The sequence below is a fragment of the Anthonomus grandis genome, chromosome 5 (assembly GCF_022605725.1).
Source record: "Anthonomus grandis grandis chromosome 5, icAntGran1.3, whole genome shotgun sequence".
Classification (NCBI taxonomy): Eukaryota; Metazoa; Arthropoda; class Insecta; order Coleoptera; family Curculionidae; genus Anthonomus; species Anthonomus grandis.
Genome location: NC_065550.1, coordinates 1,817,263 through 1,844,685, shown reverse-complemented (window position 1 = coordinate 1,844,685; position 27,423 = coordinate 1,817,263). Strand labels below are relative to the sequence as shown.

Below are 27,423 nucleotides of genomic sequence, written 5' to 3'. Positions count from 1 at the left end.
TGGTCTGACATAAATATAGGTCATTTAGCAATAAATAAATTACAAGGAAATCGTGAGCCGACTAGAAGAAAATGTTAGTTGATACTTTTCCGTCGACTCGTGATTTGCATTCACTAATGATAGAAATGCTTGCGTTTAAGCCTAAAAATAGTCAAAGTTTGTATGAATATTGCTTAGAAAAGTTGTTACTTATTTGCAAAATGAATTTAAATTTAACGGCCAGTGATAAGGTTAGTTTAATTATAGGTAGTTTAGACAATCAAAATGTCAAATTTGCCGTTAAGGCCGCCAATCAGAATCTTCGAAGTTAGCAGTATATTTACAAGCTTTTGAACTAAGAACGTTTTCTTCTAATACAAAAAAAAGAACATATTCATAAAGCTTTAAACGAAAAGCCTTTAAATAAAAATATATTAGTTACTGCTAGTTTTAGGGATAATAAAAATGTTGGTCAGTGCTATAAATGTAAGCAATTAGATCGTAAGCAATATAATTGTCCTCAAAATAATATACAGGAAGATCGTAATAAATTACATTGCAATTATTGCCGTAATAAGGGATATACAATTGAAGGCTTTGACTAACGCACCGTATGTTTATCAGAAAGCCATGGATCAAAAATTAGGCGACCTCAGGTTTAATAAAATCCTTAGATATATATAGATGATATTCTGATCCCCTCCTTGACTATAGAAAAAGAGTTCGAAACTCTTCAGCTTGTGCTGACTGGTTTACTGGATCATGGAGTCAGTCTGAATCTGGAGAAGTGTAAATTTCTTTGTACAGAAATAGAATATCTGAGATATATAGTGACGAATGGACAAGTGAGACCTAGCCCTACAAAAATAGCAGCGATTAGTAATTTTCCGTCCCCAAAGAATATTCACCAAATTCGATAATTTTTAGGTCTCGTTGGACATTTTCGAAAATTTATACCTTGCTTTGCACAAAGATCTAAGCCTCTTATCATTTTGTTGAGAAAGTGGCAACCATGGCTGTGGACAGAAGAGCAGCAAAACTCCTTTGAGTATTTAAAGCATCACATGATTTCTACCCCTATATTAACTTTGTTTAATAACTCCAAACCAATTATTCTTTACACTGATGCCAGTCGAATTGGTTTAGCCGGGATGTTTGTGCAACTGGAAGATGGAATTGAGAAAGTTATTGGTTACTATAGCAGGATGACCTCACCCACCAAACAACGGTACCATTCTTTCGAATTAGAAGCCTGAGCTATAGTGTTGTTCTGTGAAGCAATTTAGGCATTATTTAATCGGAGTCCAATTTATGATATCAGGTCAGGGGAAAAAAGCAGGTAAGTCAATTGTTCACGAAACTGAGAAAAATACAATTTAATGTTAAGAACGGTACAAAATCAGTATGAGAGCTTATCAAAAGACTGTTTATAAAAATAACTACAGTATTATGTTCTAAGAAAGTAAAAACCAGAGCTGCAGTGACCCTATTTAGCTGTCTGTGGTCCTTAGAATGCTTACCCCTTCTATCCTTAGGTGGACAACCCATTTATTTTAAACTTTTCTGCACATAGTAAATCTTATTTTTGCTAATGCCATGTAATGAGGAGCAAAATGTCTTTGCACATACAGTAATATCAACCTCATTTCCCGCCTCGTCGGTGACTCGAACTCTATACGAAAAACTAGCATCATGCAACTTCGCCTCCTCTTCTTCCTTTCGAGGTCGTCTCTGTGCCACGTGTCCTACAGTAACTAGCCCAGCTAGGTACATATATATCTTGTTCATCGTGGGATTGTAACTGGTTAAAGTAGCGTAATATCTCTTTTCTGTTATATTCAGAGATTGAATCATAACACTAAATCGTTTGGTTTGCAATGGTAAGGGGAACCAGCTTCATCTGTCTCAAGTCTTAATTTTTTATTTACATCAGACATCGGACCAGTTTTCTTCCTTTTTTTGGCTCACTATGAAGTTTATCACTTTTGTCCGAGCTTGACATTACGGTATAGTTAGAAACACAAAGCTAAACAGATGATATAAAACTAACGAAACAATAGTAAACGAAAAACAATCCAACGGCTTTAAACGCTGTTGACTAGTGCTATTAAGTAGACTTTCATGTCATGAAAGTGATGTCAAGAATGTATGTCAAGAATATAAATAGCATAAAAACTATTTTGCGCTCGAGTGAACGGCATAAAAACAAGACAGTTTTCAATGACTATGAGTTACGTAGGGGCTTAGTATATAGAAAAACAGATCATGGAAGTCAAGTAGTTCTTCCAAAAGCTTGTAGGTGGCAGATTTTAAAGTTAAATGATGACGATATAGGACATTTTGCATTTGACAAAACATTTGAAGGAATATCCGCTAGTTTTTGGTTCACAGAAATGCGCAAATTTGTTTACAAGTTTGTAAATTTTTGAATAAATTGTATGTTTCATAAGACTCCCTCAGGTAAACGGCCTGGTTATTTGCATCTCATACCAAAAATTCCCCGCTCATTTCATACAATCCACATTGACCACCTTGCAGTGGCGGCTTTTGGGGTAGAGCCACAGTGCCATGGCTCTACCCAATAAACGTTGAAAATAAAAAAAATTATTTATTTTTTAAATTTTACTTCAGTTCAAAAAAATATCTGTATATTAATATTTAATACCAATTATAAAATTGAAATACTGGAACGCAGCCAGTGCAAGATTCCGCAAATTTCGCTAATGCGGAATTGAAGACGTAGTTGTCGCGCCAGGCCCCGTATCGATGCATGTTACATCGAATAATCACAGCTAATGTCCTTGAAACAACGTGGTAAAGCTACGGCAAATTAAATAGTTTTGGGCCAGGCTCCAAACCAATAGAATCTTTTCTAGTAAAACGTGCGTGATACTGTTTGTTTTGATTATTCATCGGGCGTTCGCGGTTCCGTAGAGATCTTTTATTTTATTTGGCTGGCGTTTTCGGCTTTGTTGGTGTTTTTTATTTTTATTAAATATTAAAAACAATGAATAAAATTAATTTTAAAAGCAAATCCATTTCCAAATTGGATCAAGGTTTGGCCCTACCTCCCTGAACTGTCACGAGCCGTCACTGCCACCTTGGTCCGTTTTGTAAAAGTAAAGAAGGCAATAGTTATTTATTTGTTATTGTTGATGCGTTCACTAAGTTTTGTTTTATAAAAGCCGTTAAAAACACTAAAGCTAAATATCTGAAATTATAAAAATATTCGGGGTACCAAGAAGAATAATTACCGATAAAGGTAGGGCATTTACTTCAAAGACGTTCAAAAAGTTTTAGGAGGAGAAACAAGTTTAATTACACTTTAATGCGGTTGGAATACCACGTGGCCAGGTTGAGCGGTATAATAAGACCGTTCTTGACTCGTTGGCCACAATGGGAGCAAACGAAGATAACGATGAATGGGAAGAAAACATCATCAATATCCAGCTGGGCCTTAATAACACCCTCAATAAGGCCATTGTGTCCGTCCGAAGCATTATTGGGCTACCGATCTGGTCCACAAAATTTAGCCTTTGTAGAACCTGAAGATCTTTAAATTTTTTGGGTTTACGCAGGTCAGTGGTAGATAAAATAGAGGCCAGTCAGCAACGACAGAAGGCCAGTTTTGATGAGCATCGCATCGGACCAAAATCCTTAAACCCAGGCGACTTGGTGCTCGTAACAATTTCCTCTATTATTAGCACCGGCGACAGTCGGAAGTTGGGGCTCAAATGGAAAGGTCAATTTAAAATATCCAAATGTCTTGGAAATGATAGGTTTGAGATGACTGACCTTCCTGGTCAGAGAAGGTCTCCTTATCTCTCCAAGGATCCCTTTTACCGGAATCTATGCTTCCGAGGAAATAAAGAAATGGGTCACTTTTGATGACGTTGAATGAGGCAAGACAGTCGAAATGCGTGATCAATATATTATATTTAAGCCGCTGAGATGACTCTTGGGCACCTTAAGAAGCCGTCAAAGTTAGGAATCTCTGAGTTATAAATGGATATAAACTGTCGGGAAGTAATGTTCCTGTTGAGCTTTGATCCCTGGGTTCGATAAATTGAAATTTGGTGAGCTTCTCTGGGTTTTCAACCGTCGAGAAATCGCTCAGCCTTCTTGAGTAAAGTGTATCCCTGAGATGTGGCTGTCGGGAACTATAGTTCCCCGAGCCTAAATGCTCTCGGGATTACTTAATTAAAACGCCCGTTAGGAATTTCTATGTGGCACCATGTTTTATAGAATTTAATCGAATTTTGTCGATTTTTGACGACTGATATAGCAAAAAAAAGAACATTTTACGTGTTAAAATAATAAACTTCTTAAATTCTAGTTTTGGCTCAGATAATCTTAATGATACTAATTTTAACAAAAAACATTTAACTTCTTTAAAAAATAAAATCAGAAGTAACGATTTAATATTATGAAAAGCAGACAAGGGCAATTGTTTGGTTATTCTAAAGAGGAATGATTACATTCAGAAAGTGTTGGATTTCTTGGATTCAGAGGACTTTGTTACAGTCAATAGTGACCCCACCAACTCGTATTTTACTAAAGTTAAGCAAATGCTGGATAAGTGCAGTTTAACTCTTGAGTTCTTTAATACTAAGAAAGAAAAGCTGTATCCTATGAATCCCAAAACTCCAATTCTCTACGGTCTTCCAAAAATTCACAAAAACAATGTTCTCGTAAGACCAGTGGTTTCTTTTATCAATTCCCCCTGCTATCATTTATCAGCTTGGTTAAACACAGTTTTGAGGGAGGCGACTAAGTTTAGGAGTGTTTATTCAGCTAAAAATTCAGTGGATTTGTCAAATAGTCTGAAAAATCTTTACATACCTGACGGATCTATACTTATTTCTTTGGATGTAAAAAATCTTTTTCCTAGCATTCCCCCTACAGAATGTATAGATCTGGTAAGAACTCTATTATTAAAATCTTCCCTTAGTCGAGTTATAGTTGATAACCTCTTGGACTTGCTCAGCCTTATTGTAAATCAAAATTTCTTTCAATTCAATAATAAAATTTTCAAACAAGTCTCGGGATTGGCTATGGGTTCATGCCTTTCCCCACTGTTAAGTGAAATTTTTATGAGCAACCTAGAAGAAAGGATTGTTAAGGGTAGGTTTGGGGAGTTTCTCATTGAATATAAGAGGACGATATTTTCATTGTGGCCAGAAATGGCCAGAAAGAAGATTTGATAAATTTTCTTCATTTTGTGAATTCTTTGCACCCAAAGATTTCTTTTACCATTGAGGAAGAACAAAATGGTAAACTGCCATTCCTAGACCTCCTTATAGAAAGACTCAATAATAAACTAATATTTGAAATATATCGTAAACCCACCACTACTGAGAATGTCATTCAATACGCGTCTATTTCTCCCTGTCCACACAAATTTGCCTCCTTCAATTCTTTCTTTTACAGACTTTTTAACATCGCCCTGTCAAAGGAAGCGTTTGTTAAAGAGCTTAATATTATAAAACATATTGCTTTTAATAATGGATTCTCACCTTACTTAATTAATAAATTATACTTTAAGTTCTTAAATAAATACAAGTTGACTTGACAATCTTCTTCATAAGAAAGACGACAAAAAGTCCTTTAGATCTTTGTCCTTTTTCGGCTCAATTTCTTTAAATTTAGCTAAATTTTTTAAGACTTCTAATATCAAAATCGCTTTCAAAACCGCGAATAATTTAAAAAAACAGTTAGTGAGCGTGATAGACAAGGCAAATGTCTTTTCGAAATCAGGGGTTTACTCTTTGAAATGTGGGGATTGTGACGCTGTATATATTGGCCAATCTGGAAGAAAAATTTCTACACGCGTTAAAGAACATGTAGCGTTGTTTGAGAAATTTAAAAATACAGACGTCCGTGATACAAAGTCAGCGTTTGCGAATCACCTGTTAGCTTCCACACATCACTTTTCTCCAGAGGTCGGAGCTGAAATACTTCATGAATGCCCTAAAGGGAAAAAGCTTGACCTTCTGGAGAGGATGGAAATTACTAAAGCCAAGAAGAGTCCTGTTCTTGTCTGTGTTAACGACGTATTTAATTTTGAACCCAACCTTATTTTTAATAATCTTATTTAATCAATTTTATATTCACATAATTTCTTCCAACTGAAATAAGTTTAATATTGTGTTAAAATACCTTGGCTTAACAACAAATGTTTTGAACTTCTCCTCAGTGTTCCGGTAGCCCATAGGTTATAATCTCTGGCTTGTAAGCTTGTTGTCGCGGGTTCGATTCCCAATAGGTGTGATATTATTTTGCAATTTTTTATTGTTTGGTTTTAAATAACTGTATAGTCATCCTAACCTTAAATGTATGTTTATTTACTGTTTTGCCAACGTTAGTGGCTTTTTAAGGTTTTAGTCTTTTTAATGTCCTATTTTTTTTTTCTTTCAATACTAATTATTATTGTTTTAGGCCTGATGATGCTCTGAATAGAGCGAAACACGTGTAGCTTTAAGTAAATGTTGTGAGACCGTGACTTTGTGTTTTTCATTGTTTTTCGTCTGTTGTATACGTCGGTCTCTTTGTGAAAAATGGATGAGATTTTCTTATTATCCAGTCAGGATGGCCGCATGTAAGAGCCTCGTAATAAAGCTGACCGGAATAAATCTACCCATTGCAGTTATTCGCTCGAGAGAGGAATCTAAGGGAATATTGCGGACGTTGCATCGCAGTTATTTACCAATGTTTATAATATATACTTCTTATGCCGATTTCTGGGCATGTAATGTTGGGTAATTTGCATAAAAACGTTTGCTGTGAGTCAGTTAAAGAATTGTTTTCTTGCTGTTAAGACTTGTAGGTTAATAAGTTTATTTTTTTTTAAATGATAAAGTAGTTTATATTAAATTGAAGCTTATTATTTCACATACACTTAAAACAAATTCTGAGTACACTGATAGCAAAAATTGTACTGAATACATTTTTCAGTTTGCTAAATACGCCTAAAAGAATTTAAAGTATTTATTTAACATCAACAAAAATAACTTAAAATGACTAATAAGATACGGTTAAAGAAATATCCAACAAATAATAAACAAAATTTACCTTCAAGTTATTTTTTTTGTCTTAAAATAAAACGGCTTTTTCCTTATTCACTAAATCATTTTATTGTACGTTATATCAATTTGGTATCGATTTCTTAAATAAAGGCATCGAAAACAAACTGACAGATCTCTATAATTAAATAAGTATTTCATTCTATCCCTACGAGTTTCAGTCCTCAAAAAGAGGAAACTAAATATTTCATATAGGTTTGGCCTTTTTTTATTATATAAATATAAAGTGAATTTATCCCAAGGCGAACTCGATAAATTGACAGAGGATGGACAAGCATATTTATCTCAGATATGTGAACCTCTTTTTTAGAATGTGCCTAAAGCAGGGAGACATATTTAGGTTAATACTCAACTTGATTGATTTTAAGCTTTATTGTCACCACTTTGAAAAGAAATAACAAATACTATATCAAAACAAAAAAATTGTCGTTTGAAGAATTACGCTTGTAAGTAATATTGAAGAGAAAAGATCTGAATGTATGTATTAGATACTTTCTCAAAAAAACCTTTGACCGGAGAAGTTAAATGTCAGAAACACATCTCGACAGATAACTATTCTCACTTTTAATAAACATAATAATAAAATTGTTGATCATTATTTAAAGTTTAGTACATTGGAAGGAATATCATAAAAATAAGTAATATGTTGCATATTCATCTTTATCTAAAGACTATATCGTGATTTTACGTGATTTCTTGTAGACAAGTTAAGTGAAAAAATGTAATTAATATAAAAGTTTCTCGACCAATACTTTTTTTATTTATGGACCGATACTTTTGGAAACAAATATAAATGATCTGTAGACATTTGATAGTGTGTAATGCAACGTTTCGTCAGGCTTATAGATTCTCCCTTTAATATTAAAATATAGGATGCTACAATATTTTAGTTATACGTAAAAAACAAATTTGAATTACAAAATATAAAAATGGGATTGTGCAATAGTGCCAGGTCTTAAACAAATATTTTGAAAATAGGTGCTTAATTAATTGAGATACCTAAAGTAATCGGGATGATGACGCAGACATGCATCAAAAAGTTGCATTAATCGTTCTTTTATTTCAGAATCTTCGCATTTTTCTATGCGAAGTATATATCAGGAATAACTCTCTTTAATTTTTTATTAATTAAAAAATCATCCTTATACCTAGAAGCCTTAATAAGGAAGTGAATTTAACCCCAAAATTTGAACAGAAAGAGGGATTCGTTCGGGAAAAATGTGTTTGTTTTTGGTTACTAATTCATTTATTCATAATTTATGGGGCTGGTTAAATATACTGTTAACCTGATAAATAGACGTAAGATGAATAATAAAATAACTTAAAAATTTAAATGTTCTCCAACAAAGTTATCAAAGTTGCCTACAGTCTTTTTTAAAAAAGCAACATGGTTAAATAGTATTATTTGAATGTCGTTACTTCTAGTAGTAATAGTCGTAGTAAATATGGTTTGTATATTTAGATATTTTAAATTTTAGATTATTTTTTGATATATATCAATTAGAAATATATTGATATATTATATAAATTGAAACAATTGATAAACAGGATGTTTTTTTTAATATTACGACAAAATTAGGAACGTATTCTTTAGACGAAGTTAGGCAAAAAAGTTTTCAAGGCAGAGTTTTACACTGTCTTAGATCTGAAAAGGTGATGGTAAAGTTTTAACAAACAAAAAATTTTGTTTTCGATATGTTTATAACCCCTGTAGATATTTTTCAATAAATTGGTATGTTGTTTCTTCAATACAGTTCTGTTTGATATCTAAAAATTAAATGTTTTTTTTTTAATTTTGAAAAATTAAAGTAATTTAACGATAATGGAGAAATTTGTAAGATGCGATAGATAGCGGTCATAAAGATCACAGAAGTCCACGTATTTATGCTGAACGTTATCCCAATAACGTTTCCCACAAATAAAGTAATTCCTCATTACTCTATTTTTGTGCCTTAACACCATCGTGAAGTGAAATCCGCAGCTTTAAAAAACTTACTGCTAAAAACGGACATCGCCAAACAGTTACTCATCAAATGGAAGAACAGGTGCGTAACGGCTCGATATAATTTCATTTTGAAGCCACACCACAAGCACTAAAAAATTTAAAACTTCTCCGAACCCCATAAAATTCAAATCACATGCACCATATGCTATATGTATTAAGACCAACAAATATAAATGAAATTGTCAAACAAATTACAATTCCAAAAAATTCCTGCGCGCCAGGTGCTGACAGTATAACTTTATTACTACTAAAATTGTTATAACCATATCTATATATACAGGGTGTTCATTTGAAAACTTCCCATCACGGATTCATCGAAAACCACTGTTTAAAAAACGCCGAAATACGTCAAAAGGTTTATCAAGGGGGACAACTTTCTAACCTAAAATTACTTCACCCCCTTTCACCCTCTGCCCCCCAGGATCATCCTCTTAAAAATTTTAAATAGCAAGAAGTATCGAGTAATAACTTGTTTAAAAGGTCCTTCAAAGTCTTTTATTTTGATGTTTGATTTTTTTAAATCGGCCGATTAGTTTTCGAGAAAATTAGAAAAATCTTTGTTAATCTTAATTTGTTCAGATAGAAAACAAAAATATAAAAATATCAGTTTTGATTTCAATAAGTGTTCAAAATGTTGGCCGTTAGGGTCTGCCAAATTTACAATTTGTTTATAATTTAAAACGGAAACTACCAATATAAACAGCAATTCCGAAGATTAGACGTGGAAAAAACTAAATAAGAACCTGAATTTTTTTCCGCATTCTTTTCATCATCACAGATATCCTGGGCGAAATGTATTTATTGTTATACCTGCTTAGTTATTTATAGTTGCTAAGGAAAATAAAGAATTTATTTTGCCGTCAGTTACATTTGTAACAGTCTTGGAATAGTGAAAATTTATTTGTTGAATTGAAGATTTTACTTCCAAAATGGTTTACGCACTAGCCGAAAGAGTGGAAATTATTCTATATTCAATACATATTGTTCAATACCCGGACCGCCATCAAGCCCATGAGCTTTTTTAATATTCACATGCAACAAATGCTTCTCAAGATTAGAAGCATTAACTTCCAAATTAATGCCTAAAGGTTCTAAAGGAAAATTTAAAAAACGCCTGATTTTTTATTAAATTACGCTCAACCGTATTCAAATTGATTGGATCATCAAGAATAAATTCGCCAATAATTTCTCACGCTTTGGATTCAAAATCAGCGGTCCTGAGACTGGCCATAGTGTTAACAGTATCTAATATAGTTTTACTATGAGTTTTACCAGAAGCTAGCTTATAAGGCAAGCTCCAGAGATTCGTCCATAAATTAATATCTCGTCAATCATTAGTCTTCCATAAAGTTACCCCAAGATTTTTCTTTACTTTTTCTGATATTAACTCCTAATCTTTTTTCTTTTAATAGATCCGCCCTTAAATTTTCTTTGATTATATCGTTCTTCTCTACCTGGTGAAGCCTCCTGGCATGATATGGTTTCTCTTTAAGATTCTGAGTGTTCTACGCACTGAGTGTTCATTCTACCAAATAGGTATACCAACATAAATCCTCCTTTTTAAAATACATTTTTCAGCAATATCCTTAAGTAACTTGGTCAAAGCAACCGCTCTTCTTTCCATATTATCCGTATTAGGTTCCTAAATAAGATCTCTCTCGATCTGGTTTAGACCAGTTTAGTCATGTCCATGGCTTTATCTATATTGATTCTATTTTTAATGGTAGCAAGAAGGATGTAATTTTCAGTAAACGGACCACTAGACACAACCTTCAATTTATATTTAAAATAAAATAAACCTATGATCACTTAGCGTCTTATCAGTTACCGTCCAGTTGGAACATTAGGCCAGTAGGTTTAAAGAAATCATTGAAATATCAATATTTCTCCCCTGACTCCACAAAAGGTGGTAAGTAATGTTGGTTCTGCCTATTATCATCGGTATTGGAAGAAAACCCATGCGGATGATGCCCATTACTATCAATTCCCAAAATAACTCTAGTCATGTAAATTAATAACTGACCTAATGTTATCGAATTCAGGTAAAAGCTAAAAGCCCGCATCGGACGGCCAATGAGCACTTATGTAAACAAAATTTTTATCTTTGCAATTCAAGAGTCTTCTGTCGGACTCACAAAACTGTCCCAGCCTTAGAATATCGATTTCCTTGTTAAGAATGATAATACGTGTTAAATTTAACTTCTGGAAATGCAATTCATGTATAGTCAGCAGTCGAAAAAGGCAAAATATATCTTAAATTTATTTTATGTCAATAAGAATCTTGCAATAACAAAATATCCATATCATCATCTATATAGTAATTAAATTAATCAATAGTAGCATTATCTTTGAACTAAAGTAGTGTTGAATGAACCAATAGTAGCATTTTTTTAGCATCATGATGCACATTTTGCTGAAAAAATGTTATTGAAGTTTTAATTATCGTTATCGATACTAAACTCAATATGTCATGTATTTGCCATCTCTAGGTTGATGTTTATTGTCCTCCTATACAGGGTGTTTATTTGAAAACTTCCCACCACGGATTTATCGAAAACCACTGTTTCAAAAAAAAACGGCGAAATACGTGAAAAGGTTTGTCAAGGGGGACAACTTTCTAACCTAAAATAGTTTTACACTTGATAACGGTTGGAGATACTTACCAACCGAAACGTCGTGTTACATTAAATAAATAAGACAATGCAAGTCCGACAAGATGTTTTCACTGTACCATTGTCTACCACCTTCTAAAATTACTTCACCCCCTTTCACCCTCTGCCCCCCAGGGTCATCTCCTTAAAATTTTTAAATAGCAAGGGGTATCGAGTAATAGCTTGTTTAAAAGGTCTTTCAAAGTCTTTTGACGTTTGATCTTTTTAAATCAGTCTATTCGTTTTCGAGAAAATTAGAAAAATCTTTCCTTATTTAAATTTGTTCAGATAGAAAACAAAAACATAAAAATATCAGATTTATTTCAATAAGTGTTCAGAATGTTGCCCCTTTTCGACACTGTACCCCACAACCTGCTTCTTCACGTGTTGAAATCCTATGGTGTAAGGGTGAAATCCTATTGGTTAAAAATAAAAACCAAAAATTAGTAATCAAAATTGTTCCATTGGGTTCTTTTAATAAAACCCGATAGTTGTTGGTTACACTATTTAAAAAGACCGAGGGCGGACACATAAAGCACCGAGGACGGTCAAAAAGTATCTTCTTCACAGAGCCCGATCAGGCCACTTACCCTGACCAATAGCGAGTCGTCCTTGGTGTAAGGATATTCAGGTTTGTCGTAATTAGAATAAATGGACAGCATTAAGTCTAAAAGAACATCCTCCCTTTTATAATAAGAAGCTTTTAAGCAACATAATCCGTTAAATAAGAAGTTCTCTTAACGTTACGCACTGGCCTACTTCTAACACTAGCGCTTTGATTATTGTCAGATAAACTCTGATGTTTTACTGAAAATTGCACTTCAGATTCTGAGGCACATTCACTAAGACTTATATCTATTGGTAGAGCAGACTAAATTTCTACATTTTGCCTGGAGCAAGTGTCTAATCTAGTGTAGTAGGATTGAAAGTTTTGATGGTGTATAAATGACAGTAGAGCTATGACTACACGAATCGTTATTAAACTTAGAAGTAGTTTCTTTTAGAAGTAGATCTTTTGCGCAATGACTCCTATTATAGTTTCTTTCAATTTTTTCTTTGTATTTTCCCTCCCTCTGGAAAACTGGGCTTGTGTCAATGATTTCATTAAGAAATTTTGGTAAAATTGACGAATTTTTCTGTTAAACAATAACTCTGCTGGAGAGAAGCCATTTTCCAAAGAAGTGGACTGATAAGCTAACAAAGATATAAACAAATCAGCACCTTTTTTTATTTAGCTTTTTAGCAGATTTAACCGCAGCTTCGATACACCCATTAAACTGCGGATATTTAGGACTGCTTGTTATATGCGCAAAGTCAAAACTTTGAGCAAAATGTTTAAATTCAGTTTAGAACTGAGGTCCATTATTTGAACGTACTACTTATGATAAATCATATCTAGCAAATAACTCTTTCAACTTGGTGATAATTACATTCTCGGTCATTGATTGAAGTTTGAAAATTTTCAAAAATCTAGAACAATAATCAGTTACAATGAGATACCACGTTCCATCATATTTAAATAAGTCAAGTGCAATTTTTTGCCATGCACGATCTGGAAAATCGTATTTACAGAAAGATTCTTTTATGTTAGATCTAAACTCAATGCAACGTAGACAATTGCAAACTAAATTTTCTATTTTAGTAAATAGTCCTGGCCACCAAACTAAAGACTTGGCTCTAGCTCTACACTTTACCATACCTTGGTGATCCTGATGAATGAAACCTAAAATTTTCGAAAAAGACTGGGAAATTATTTATTGTTTATTTAGGATATTTAAAACATTTACATATAGATACTTACTAAGAATTATAAATTGGCACGATAGGTATGGGAACAAATTTAAAATAAAAGAAAAAACAAATTAATTCTGGATTTTCAGAAAAAATTACCTGTTTTTTTTTGTTTTCATGAGAGTTAATAACATTATAATAAGAAACATGTAACAAACATATGTGAATAATAAATTAAACATATATATTTTTTAACCATCTATACAATTGTAACAAAATTATATATATACCCATGTGGAAAACAAAATCTATACTCTAATAACAACAAGAACTGAACTTATTTCTTGAAATAAATCTGGCTGCTCAATGTGAATAAATTAATTAATAACGACCAGATATAATACAAATATATATGTACAAGTTAGTAGGCATGTTCTTTGTGTTTTTTAAAGTATAAGCAAATAAAAATAAAATGCAACTTTTGGTTAGTCACAATCAGGTGAAGATGTCACAAGTCATAGGTGTTGTCTCCAATAAGTATGAGACATGAAACATAATAAAACAGATTAAGGCAGTATATTGTGTATTTAATATTATATCCTAATTGGGTTAAAATGTATTATCCTAATAAGTATTTCATCCTTATGATCCAAAATATGTAAGTCTTTATTATTAGTAAGTATTGATTATCACAATAGTTATGACCACAATTAAGGTTCTAAATAATATTTTAAAGGGTTTTATATTTTTACTTTATAGTATATTTATACTATTTAGTCTATAATTTTACTTTAAGCAAATAATATGATTTTAGTTAAGGGTCAGTAAATAAAATAGGACTATAAAAAGCATAACATTTATTATTAAATTGTCTGAGATAATTTAGCTTAAGTATTTTAAAAATATTTAAGCAATAATTAAAATCATTTAAAATAAATAAATAAATAAATAACGCCTTTATTTAACTATTTCTTTGCACATACAATACAAGAATAGCGCAACTGGCGAAGTTTAGCCTCCTGGCCATTCCTCCACTCAACCAATTCTCCGGATATTAACTTCACCATCTTTAAATGTTAACAGATAAAGTCCAATAGAATGCTTTTAAGAGATAACACTAAGGATAAAACAGTTTTAACCAACCATAACAATATAACAATGCAGTACGTATATACAGTAGTGGAAAAAAGTAGAGCAACATTTGAAAATACTATTTTTTCAAGCAGTGAATGTAAACCAGAAGTAAAATTAACTCCAGTAATTTATTATTACACAAGCAATTTAATATTAAGAAAAAAAACATGTTTCCTTGTCCTTAGTATTTTTCTATTAAAAAATTATTTTTTAGGTGGAAAAAAGTAAAGCAACATCTTTTAATACTCGTTTTTATTTCATTTCTAATAAATAAAAAAAAACATAAGTTAATATTTTGTAAAGTACCCGTTATTCTTAATTACATGTTCACAACGTTTTGGCATAGATCTTATTAGCTTAGAAATAATCCCTGGATTCATATTCACCCATGCTTCCTTCAATGCTTCAAACAATTCTTGCTGATTTTTATAAGATTTTTCTCTGATTTTGGAATCTATAATGTCCCACAGATTCTCAATTGGATTGAGATCAGGAGATTGTGAAGGTCATTCCATTACATTAATGTTTTCCTTTCTGAACCAAGCTTTTACCAACCTAGAAGAATGCTTGGGATCGTTGTCCTGTTGAAATAAATGTCTTAAAGGCATAGTATCATCAGCATATGGAATCATTTGGCTCTCTAATATGTCCTTATATTGAAACCGGTCCATTATACCTTCTATTTTATATATGGGGCCCATACCATAGCCCGAAAAGCATCCCCAAACCATTACTGCTCCACCACCATATTTCACTGTTGGACAGGTATACTTGGGGTTGAGTCTTTCAATGACAGGGCGTCTAACATACACAATTCCATCACTTTTGAACAAACAAAACTTGGATTCATCACTCCAGATTACCTTTTTTAAATCATGCTCTGTATAATGTAGATGCGTTTTGGCAAAACTTAAACGGGAACGTCTATTTTTTTTTGATAGCAGCGGTTTTTTGGCAGGTCTTCTGGCAAATAACTTGGCCTCTAATAGTCTATTTCTCACCATCCTCGAAGTCACGTTTACTCCAAGCTCTTCGGATATGCGGTGCTTTATCTTATTGGATCCCAGAAAAGGCTCATTTTTAGCAATTTTGATAATTTGTTTATCGGTATATGGAGTGATTTTTCTACGTCTCTCTGACTTTTTCTTAACAGATAAATCACTATTTATATGAAACTGCTTAATTATACGAGACACGATAGATCTATGTAACCTATATGTCTTTGCAATAGCAATCTGCTTTTGACCACTTTTGTATAAATCAACAATTCTATTTTTAATATCGACAGATAAATGTTTACCGCGAGGCATCTTAGGCGGCCAAATACCGTCAACTTATCAGTTTAAACTAACACTAAGTGAAATATTTTGCATGATTTGAGAAATATTTCAAAAATGTTGCTTTACTTTTTTCCACTCTGAAGTATTCTTTTTTGTGTCCCTTGGTAAAACGAGACAAGAATTAACAGTTTTTATTGGCAAACCATTTATTAGTACCATATGTTTTTATTTACAGAAATTTTATGCTAAAAGTCATCATCTAATATTTTATTTTAGCAACTTATTAAATGTTGCTCTACATTTTTCCACTACTGTACATATAATATATCTGCCTCTAAAAAAGTTCTAAAAATCTACTGCACATCTAATGAATACCTCTTCTACTTAGACCTTAAATAACCAATATTGCAAACCTTAAATTGAAGATGTAAGTTATTATACAGGGTCCTGCAACAGTGCTTCGGTCTTCCATAAAGCCTAACAAATTAGGTTAAAATTTTCTAACCTCTTAAAAAATTTTTGGGACCTGATAGCGCATATCTGGAAAATATTTTGAAGTATATAGGGTGCTTCAAAGAAGTAGGGGGATATAAGCAGCATTTTTTTAAAATGGAATGCTATTCTTTTTATTTTTTTTTAAGACCGCCTTGCGCAGTTTGACTGCAATAATTTTTTTTATCAAAAAAATCTAAAAATCATTACATCATTTAATTTCATCTTGATACTAGAAATGTTAATTCAATGTCAATATTGGACTTAATTGGGATTCTAGAAGGATGAAGAATTACTTTGACTTAAATTGTTTCCTTCTGTCATATACAGGGTGTTCGTAGTTAGCAATCATATTTTACGAATTTCAAAGCTACATTTCTCGCTTTTTTTTAATGAAACACCCTGTATATTTTTTATCCGCTTAATGAAGATTTAATACATGCAAATTTTTAATTATGTTAGCTATCTTTAGTCGTTTTTAAAATATTCACGATAATAATTAAACAAGCATATTAAAAATATTTATCATTTTATTATTATTACATTAAGTGTTCAATATGTCCTCCGTTTTGTTCAAAACATAAATTAATACGTTCCTGAAAACTTCTTTCTACTTCATGTAGCATTTGTGGAGTTACTTGAGCAAACACATCCCGTATTTTTTGCTCCATATCTACTGCCGTTGTAGGTGGATTTCTACTATAAACAATTTCTTTTACAAAACCCCATAAAAAAAATCTGAGAACCGGATAGGTGACTACCGGTGGTGAGAGCTACCAGATAGGTAACTACCTGCCTTCGACCTGTTAAATATGACCTAAAGAACAGTATTTTAACCTCCCCAAAACCATAATATGATAGCTCGGCACACATCAACTCATGATCAATAACATCAAAGGCTTCAGAGTAGTCTATCAAAATCATTATAGCAGCCATTTGCCTATCTTGAATTTTTACAATGTCTCAGTAATATTTGGAAGTGCAGCTGTTGTACTGTGACCAGCTCTAAAGCCCAATTGATGCACAGGAAAAAAGCCATTTGTATTAAAGTAATCAGTGATCTGAACATGAACCACTCTTTCCAGAACCTTTGATATTACAGGAAGCAGACTAACAGGCGTCAAATCCGTAAAACTGACAGGATCATGATTTTTAGGTAGTGGGGTAACAAGAGATTCTTTCCAACAAATGACCATGTTCGAGACAACTATTGACAATATGAGTTATATATCACATGAAAACACAGTTTCACCATCTGAAGTGTTATGCCATCAATACCTGCAGCATTTGACTTAATGCTCTGCACATACTTAAACACATCAGAGGGATCGACCAATTTGAAAGTAAATTGTATGCCTTCCCTTATTTTATTATTATTATGATATGCTACTTTATTATCACAGTTGTTTGATTATTTAAAAACTCTGCAGAAATATGTATTTATCTGTTCCACATTTACCAATTCAGGAGGAATCTGAATAACTGTATTTGTAGGAACATAAACATTGAGGTCTCTTAAAGTTTGCCAAACTTTTCGTTGAGCCTTTTGGTCTTCAAAAATTGCAAATAAGCCAACTTTTTCTTACGTATAGAATTCTTAGTAAGATTTCGAAGTATTTTATAATGTCCAAAATTTTCTGTAGAGTTATTTAATTTATATTTGAGCCTTGCCTTGTCCCTTTTCCTCATTAAACCTCTTATTGCATAAGTCAACCATGGTGCATAAGGCTTAGTCACTCTAATGGACCTTACGGGAGCATGCTTATCAACTAAATACTTTATATTAGGAGTCAGATACTCAACTTTACTATCTATATCATGAAGGTACAACAATTCATCCCACCATATTTCAGACTGAAGGTCAAGTAAAAATTCAGGTTAATCGAAATGCTTAAAATTCATTATAGTCAAAAATTTTTCAATTTTTATAATACATGTTATGTTTATATAGCAAAACGTCAATAGGTGATCACTTATTCCAGTTGAATCTAATGTCTCACCCTGAGTTACAATATTTTTATCATTATAATACATTAAATGATTTTGATTGTGTATCATGAGTATTAAATGAGGATATTCAAGGTTTTTGTTTTTTTGAAAACATTTTAGCTTGTCGAAACTTTTTCTATTTTTTAGAATGGCCAACACTTAAAGATTGTTGTTGTGGTTTTAAAGTTGGCTTTTTATTTCAATCCTTTAAATATTTATAAATAGTTAAGCTAGTGTTACCTTAAACAATTTGTTTTACAATGTCATGCTGGTCACAAAAAAGGTCCTTAAAAAAATGTTAATAAACCAACCAAAACTTTTTCTCTAAATGATCATGATTATCCAAGTATGTATAAAAGGTGGATTAAGTCGATTAGGGAAATCAGTTTTTGAGAAGGATTTGTCAATCTGGATGTCATCATTTTCTTTAAACTGAACAAATAAGTGTTGTACTCCATCCGAATTAACTGAATCTCATTTCTACTCCAGCGTTCTATCTAAGTCGCACAGGATTATCAGGGTTGTTAAAATCAGAATCGGAAAAGTGTTTGGAGCAAACTCGATAATTGCTGACATTTTTAGTCAGACTTACATGACAGATCTTCCTCCAAGATTTTTGTAAGGATGGATCGATGGATAATTCAATGGATTTCTGTGACTGTCTGGGCAATTCCTAATATAGAAACTAGTGCATAAAGTATATTTTCATGAATATCTTAATGTGGATGAAGATAAGGAAAAGGAAATACTAGACATTTTCCCAGTGGAGCTCCAAGAATTAAAACTCATTATTGCACTGTTTCTCGCACAATGCCTAAATGTGGGTTCCAGGGTTATGATTATTAGCCTTTATTAGGGCACGCAAAGAAAACGCAGCTTTATATCGTTAAACCCAGCTTTAGTATTGAAAGATAAATCAATGTCATAATTGACAACTAATTTAATCTATAACCTCAGTTCAAAAAAATAAATACAAAGACAGTAATGCTCTAATACTTAAGTTATAATTATGAAATTTAAAATTATGAGAAAGAAAATAAAGTAAAATTTAGCACTTAATACTTATTCAATTGTACATCTGATAATACCTCGCATATACGTATATACTCAGTTCCCAATTTCAAATGAAATCAGTGATGGTGGCTATATAAACAATTTTGCTAAATTGAATTTAAAATCTGTGATAATTTCTACATATTAATTCCAAAAAAAAAAATCTATAAATTACGACGAACCGATAAATCAATACCTGAGGAAACCAAGCCAAAAAAAAAAGAAGGGGCTACCTGAAATTCTGAGTCTCTCCGACTGGTAGCAGGGCCCACCTGATCTGAATGGGGCTCCTTTGTTGGCAGCTATACGTTTGGGTCAAAAGAGGCAGCAGCAGATTGACCAGTTAGGATGCTTCCAGAATGTCTAGCAGGTAGTGGAAGGCAATCGGTATTAGGTGTAGCCGATTGGGAGGAATGCAGGTTCCGGAGGTGATGATCCAAGCGACTTGATGTGGTAACACGTGAAGTAGGAAGTGAGGTGGAAGCAGTAACAATAAAAATGCAGCAAAAGCAGAAGCAGAGGATAAGCAGAAGGTACAGGAAAGCCTAAAAATGGAGACCACACATGAGGTTCAACATGGCTGTCAATTTTATGGCATTTTTGTGTGGGTAAGTAAGTTAAATTTTATAAAATTGCTCTCTGAAAAGTTGGATGCATTGATGTTCTTTTGAGTTAAACCGAAAAGCATGCAAATAAAAAATTAATTAGATGAAAAAAATAGGAAAATGACTTAGGCATGTAACATGTGCTAACTTACCGAAGATGGAATGTGGCCTTTTCTGGGGTTTATTTACCACAACAAAAACAAGGAGCCCTATAAACTCTTAGGCCTACTTAGAAAATCAGCAATTAAGCTATCCTAGCACATACTAGTAACTACAAAAAAAATTAGGCTAAGATAGGGTCTACCTTTTCACATCCGCATTAAGCGAAACTATCTGTCATACTCTAGAACCAGATAAAGAATTAATCTATTAAAAATAGGATTGTCAGTTTCCCCCAGATTTTAAGGAATGCATTTATCTGTCAAGTACCTAGGTGTTGACATGCTGGGTTTAACTACTGGGTACTATCTGGTACCAACATTGGTTTAAGTAATTTGCAACTATGGAGCAATCTATAACTTGAGGTCATGGTTTAGCAACAATGATTTACAAAAAAAACTGACAGACCAGATTGACATTAACATTCTTATCACTATTGATCCTTATGATTTGCACAAAATAAACAAATAGTTAATATGTGCTCAGTATTCATTAAAATCTAAAATAGTCCAAATTGACCTGCAAGGTAAAATCAATGCAAAATCAATGGCAGTTCCTAATTCTATTCAATCAACAAAACAATGAAATAATATCCCATATTATTATTTACTTTCCTCATCCAATAATGGTTTTCCTTGCGTTTCAGATCGGGTATGTTAGGAGGGACCATCTTAACGGTGTATCATATCTGTGTAGTATGTATATTTATGTATGATTTTTTAAATAAATTATTTTATGAAACTATGGTTGAGATTTACTTTATCTTGGTAAAAAAAATTAATAAATCAATTAATATATCTGTTGGAGATTAAACCTGTAACATCATGTTAAATTGAAAACAGTAACATAGATATGTCCAAAATAGCATTAAATCTATAATTATACCCTGAAAAATGATAATACATTTAAGATGCACCTTAACATTATTAGAAAACACTTAGGTATGTCATAATTGAAATTTACCTGTCTCCTACTCCGTACGATGATTCGATGTTAGCGCGTTTGTAAAATAATTTATCAACCCCTGACTCAAAAAAAACTACAAAAAACTATAAAATTACTTAAAAACTTTAAATTGGAAGAAAATCTTGAGGCTTGGCTTGTTTTTCACCCAAAGAGAACCTAAAAAAGACAATCGTCAAATACGACAGTTAAAATGTCACTATTGTCATATTTGATGTACGTCAAAAATTAGTCAATCGGCCATCTTGGGTGGCAGACTATTCCGCCCCGCCACATTCAACCTTCATACCGGTGCTATCTCTTGTTCTGTTCAATTGATGGCTCTGCTACGAGGCAATTTGCCAGCACGATTTGGAGATTCAGGAAAACCGTCGGGTATGTACCCTGTTCCTCGAATCGACTCTTTCACTATATTAAAGTATCAATCACAATCGAAACTTTTTAATGCACGATGTCGCCTCCCTACGATGCATCCGGCATCGCCCGGCCTGGTTACCGGCGTGAATAGGATTGGCTACCACCGGCAAGGGATTGAGGAGGGTCTGAGAAAGAGATTAAAAGGATAGAGAAGACGAACAAGCACGTGTTAACGGGATAAAGGATAACGCGGAAGTGGGATAGAAACTTTCACAAAGTTTAATTCTGAAATGCACGTTGTACTAACGGCAAGGCGTAGGAAAGGGTCAAAGAAAGGAATCTGTAGGATAGGAAAAGACGAGCACAACCATGTGTTGACTGGGTGAAGGATGACGCGGAAGTGCGGTGCGGTGCTATCTTCTTTATTGGGCCCGATCAGGCCACCTACCCTAAGCAATAGCGAGTCGTCCTTGGCATAGGGATATTCAGGGTTGTCGCAATTAGAATAAATGTACAGTATTAAGCCTAACAAAACAAAAATGACATTCCCAGGGTACTGTACGTGGTCCTATTCTCTTTGTAGCATACATTAATTCTCTCCTGAATAATATTGCAATGAAAAATGGAACTGTTATATCATATGCTGATGGCACAGAGGTTGTTTTCTCAAAGGAGATACTTTGAGGGACTGTGTAAAGGATGATGTCATTGATGGCTTTGACAAAATCAAACATGGGTTAGACTTCCAAATTTTAAAAATTAAATGTCATACAAACGACCTATATTGCCTTTTTCTCTCTCATCTGCGAATCGTCCATATTATGACGCCATTTATATAGAAAGCCTCCATAAATAATCAAGTAATTTACAGCAGATTAAACATACAAAATATTTAGGCATAGTGATTGACCAACACCTCAAATGGAATCATCATGTATTAAAATTGACAAAAAATATAAGAAAGTTAATACATACATTTTATACCATAAAGAAAATTGTAGGCATACAGATGTTAATTCTGATTTGTAGGGGTATTGTTGAGCCTTTGCTTCGGTATGGTGTGGTTGTTTGGGGAGGAATCTACCAAAATTAATTGTACAGCTTAACTGTAGTTCAAAACTATTTATTAAAAGTTATTTATAGAGACAAAAAAAGGCTATTCTACCCATTTACTTTACTGTAGAGATGCATTTAATATGCCTGCCTGTGGATATGTTCACAAATCTTCTAAAACGAAAGACTTTATAAGCCGTAACTACCAAACGAGGATAAATGTTAACAGAAACTTATTACCATCTCCCATAAAGCAAATAAACAATTTGCATAAATTTGGTGTTGAATATAGAACTTATATAGATAAACATTTCAATACTTTTAAGAATATTTTCATCACATAAACTTTTAGCTAATTTGTAAAATATGTTTTTTTTCTCTTTTTTTATGAGTGAAAATTTGTATTTCTTTTGGTAATAAATGGATTTTAGTAAATTGTATTCCTTTAAAGTGACAACGCTCTGCACATACAGGTATTTGGTTACCTAGGTGTATTTTACTCTGTATAATTATTGAATTATATAGACTCCATTGTAGCAAATTGCATAACCTTATTAGTATGTATCAAATTAATATTTAATATATTATTTTAATATTTGTTATTATGCAGGGAAGTATACAAGGAAAAAGCAGCAGAAGGAAAAGGTGCATTTCCCGGTTAAATAAGCTGAGAAACTGATACAACTGTATGTCCGTTGAGTTTTTTAGATTTGCAGCATCAAAAGTGAGAATACCTAGGTTAATAGCCACCGTTCTAAGAGGAGATGGCCCTTAAAGAAGAAGAAGCAAGAGAAAGAACGGAATATAACAATTGATGGGCAGATTTTAAGTGACATACAATTTGCAGACGATACCATTATAAAACCAGATCACCTCAAAGATCTGCAAACGCTTATACAAAGTTTAAGCGACGCATGTAGTTTTAAAAATTAACCTGAAAAAAAACTAAATTTATGATAATATCCAAGAAGAAAATCAAAGTCTAAGGTACCTCCATAGACTAAGTAAATAGTAAAAACAAATAAAGGCAGAAAAAACGAATTGCTAAACAGTTATCAGAAATTAAATTATCAATAGAAATAACTAAAACGATCTTAGCTAAGCTACAAATTTTGTCTAATAAGAAAATTAAATTAAATTTTAGAATGCTAAAATGGATCATATATTTTAATACTTCTCTATAGTACAGAGACCTGATTATTAAGAAAAGTTAAACTGGATAAGCTTCAGGCATTTGAAAAGCGTATTATCAACGCATATTATAAATTCCATGAACTGACAATATATCAAACGTTAAAATGAATCTGAGGATCCAGAACACGAATGAAATAATAAACACTCTAAAACTTTAGGGAGATAGTAAGAAGACGCAAATATATTCAACTTCAAAACATAATGAAAGGAGAAATTAAAGAAAAAGCGAACCAAAGAAGGAAAAGAATATTTTGACTTAAGATATTAGTTTAAAATAACATTAAATCAATTGTTTGTCATTATAAAAAGTAAGAGTTGCCTTAATGATTTCCTACTTTTGACAAAGAGATACAATGTAAAGAGGAAAAAGAGCGACAAGTTGCAAACATATATTCCGTTAAAGTTATAATTAGCTTAGGATTATTTACTGTTAATTTACTCTAGAAAGTACCGAATTCAATTTGATAAAACTTCTTATATGCTCCACAGTACACCGATTTTTTTTAGTAACTTATTTAAATAAAGTTAATTAAAAACCTTGAACCTTGTAAGCCGCGTATACCTCTGCTAATGAAGAAGCTTAAAAAGAAGATTAATTGTAAATAAATGTAAATTAACCCCCCATTAAGCAAAGTATAGTAAACCTGTATAGCGCTTGCTAGCGCCCTGGGAGCCGACATAAAATTATTATTCGGTAAATGATATAGAACCAGAGGAAAGCAGATTGTTTGTGACAAAGTGTTTACTCTAGTTAAAATTTGCTTTTGTTTGTGCTCAACCAATTACGAAAATACCCCTTGAATAACGGGAGTAAACGGATAGGTTCGCTTCGTTTAAATATTAGGTTTCGATTAACGTTTTCACAATGATGGGTGTATGGAATTACGGGACCTGGAGTTTAGTCGGCGATAAAAATGCGGCTAGACGTTTTCTTTACCGCATTAATTTTACTTTATAAGTAAGTCTAGAACAATGAAAGGCTAGAAGTTGTAGGTCGTGGAACTATGGGCAGGTTCGTTTGCTTCCAAGATCTCTGATGCAATGATAACAAATGCTTATAGAGGAATGGTAGAAATCATTTTATAATATCATAAAAATTTTCAGTTATTTTCGAAGCCACAAAACAATACTAGCTTTCACCTTTAATAAAATATGATAAGATACTCTATATAGAAGTCAATATATAACGTTAAATAAATGTAAATAAAGTATATTAGAGAAAACGGTAATGGCATCGCAACGCCGCTCGATCGCATTGTTGCCACCGATACAAGAACTCTCTACCAGTGACGTCGTCAACAAATATTTACATGATAAATATTTATTAATTATTATAAAGTTTGAGTATAAGTAATATTACCATTTATGGCTATTTATGCGTTTTTTTTTAACGGACTTCATTAGAGGAAGGTGCTAATAAAGAGCATTTTTATGGAAATAAAATATTTTATTATTATTATACAGGGTGACCACGGTAACTTTGGCAAAAATTGTAGGGTAGGTAGGGACGCCATAGGCAAGTATTTTGAGCATAGGAACCCATGTCCGGAAAAGCCCCCATTCGGAGATGGGGTTGTCTTAAAATTGGACTCTATGTGGCAGGTGGGTAGGCAACCTAACGTACACGAAATGTTTTTTTTTACTTTTTTTGAATACCATGTATAGTTTGTCAAATGTCAGGTTGACTTTGAAATAAAAATTCATATCCGCACAGACCGCACTAGTCGGATCAAATGTTGCAAATTGAGCGGTTGTTTTAAAATTGAAATTTTTGCGCCAGATGGGAAAGCAATAAGGCAATCCTGGCAACCTATCGTACACGAGCCACAAATTAAACGCTTTAGTTTAAAAACAAAAAGATGTAATAATTGCAATAAAGCTCTTCACAAAAAATACCGGAGATAACTCATAAAACTAAAATTATTAAAGTAAAAGTAGTCTTAAATTAACAGAATTAAAATAAAACAAAAACAAAGTGATGGACAAGGTCACTACAACAGATGCTCGAAGTGCTGCCCGTTCTCCTGGATGAATTTATCGATCCGTTGGTGCCATGAAGTTCGCATTCGAGCGAAAACACCCTGCTGCTCTCGAATGAACTCTGCGGCCATTACGATTCGCGCAGCTAAGTCCTTCTCCGAATCCAGTGGTGTTTGATACACCATTTGTTCCATGGTGCCCCACAGAAAGAAATCTGGTGGCTTAAGATCAGGAGACCTCGGTGGCCACGCTATGGGACCCCAACGTCCTATCCAACTATTGGGGAAAATTTCATCTAAATAGTCCTGGATCGGCCTTGGCCAGTACGCAGGACAACCATCGTGCTGCCACCACATGTTATTAATAATCTGTAGTGGCAAATCTTCAAAATATTCCTGTAACTGGCCTTGGAGAAATATCAAATAATTTTCTACATTCAAGCGGGCGGGTAGAACGTGGTGTAGTAGAAAGTGGTCGCCGACAATGCCAGCCCAAACATTAGCAAAAAACTTCTTTTGATATCCTCGGATATGCATGGCATGCGGGTTCTCCTTTGACCAAAAGTGGTTGTTGTGGGCGTTGAACATATCTTCTCTAGAAAAGCCCTTTTCGTCGGTGGAACAAACATACCGCAGGAAATCAGGATTTTCCCCAATGCGTTGGTTTAACCATCGGTAGAAGTGAAGGGGCCGAGGGGGATCGTCAGGAAAGAGATGTTGAACTTTCTTCAATTTAAATGGGTGTAAATTGTTGTCGTGAAAGATATTCCATACCGTCCCGTGGCTGCAACCCACTTCGGAAGCGACCTAACGAATGCTCTTTTGGGGATTGTCGGCAATACGTGCCATTACAGCATCTTCAAGTCCATCACGTGCTAGACGCAGTCGTCCTCGCTCCTGCTGTACCTAGTTAATAGTCCCGTATAAACGACTTACAATAAGTTTATACTTTGGCAATAAAAAAATACTTTTAAAGAACAAGACTTACTTGATGATCCCGTTTCCCGTAGTGTGCGGTTGACATTTACAAACACGCTGTACCTGGTCACGCCGTGGAAATCGCTAAGCGTACAAGCGCTGAGCCGCCAATGCATTACTGCCTATAGCTCCATAAACTAGATGCACATCAGCAAGCTCGCGGAAAATTAGCCGGTTCATCGTCTACTTTTTCTCATACAAACGCGCAAGAAACAGATTTTTTTTCCTGTCAGTCAGGTTGAAGTTTCCGGCAAAAATTTATCGTTGTCATTGACAAAAAAAATACATGGTATTCAGAAAAAGTAAAAAAAACTTTTCCTATACGTCGGGTTGCCTACCCACCTGCCACTAAGGGTCCAATTTTAAAAACAGTCCCATCTCCGAATGGGGGCTTTTCCGGACATGGGTTCCTATGCTCAAAATACTTGCCTATGGAGCCCCCTACCTACCCTACAATTTTTGCCAAAGTTACCGTGGTCACCCTGTAGATTTCTGAATAAATAATGTTTGAAGACACACATTTTTAACATTTTGCAAAATTTTATTGCATTGAACAAAATTCCGTTTTACATCACTTACTTTATATCACATAAAGCTGCGTCCACACCGAATCGACACTGTCGATCGACTATGTCTATCGACGTTGTCGACTTAGTGTGTACATTGCAATCGACGATGTCGATCGACAAAATTAGTCGATTGACATGACGATTTATTTTCCATTGCTTGCGGTAAAATG

General features: G+C 33.4%; 1 protein-coding gene across 5 annotated transcripts in view; it reads right to left on the bottom strand.

Moving 5' to 3' along the window:
• The window catches only part of LOC126736543 (uncharacterized), a 736,497-nt gene that overhangs the window by 565,847 nt on the left and 143,227 nt on the right, over positions 1-27,423 (bottom strand). The gene's annotated exons all lie outside the window — the stretch shown is intronic.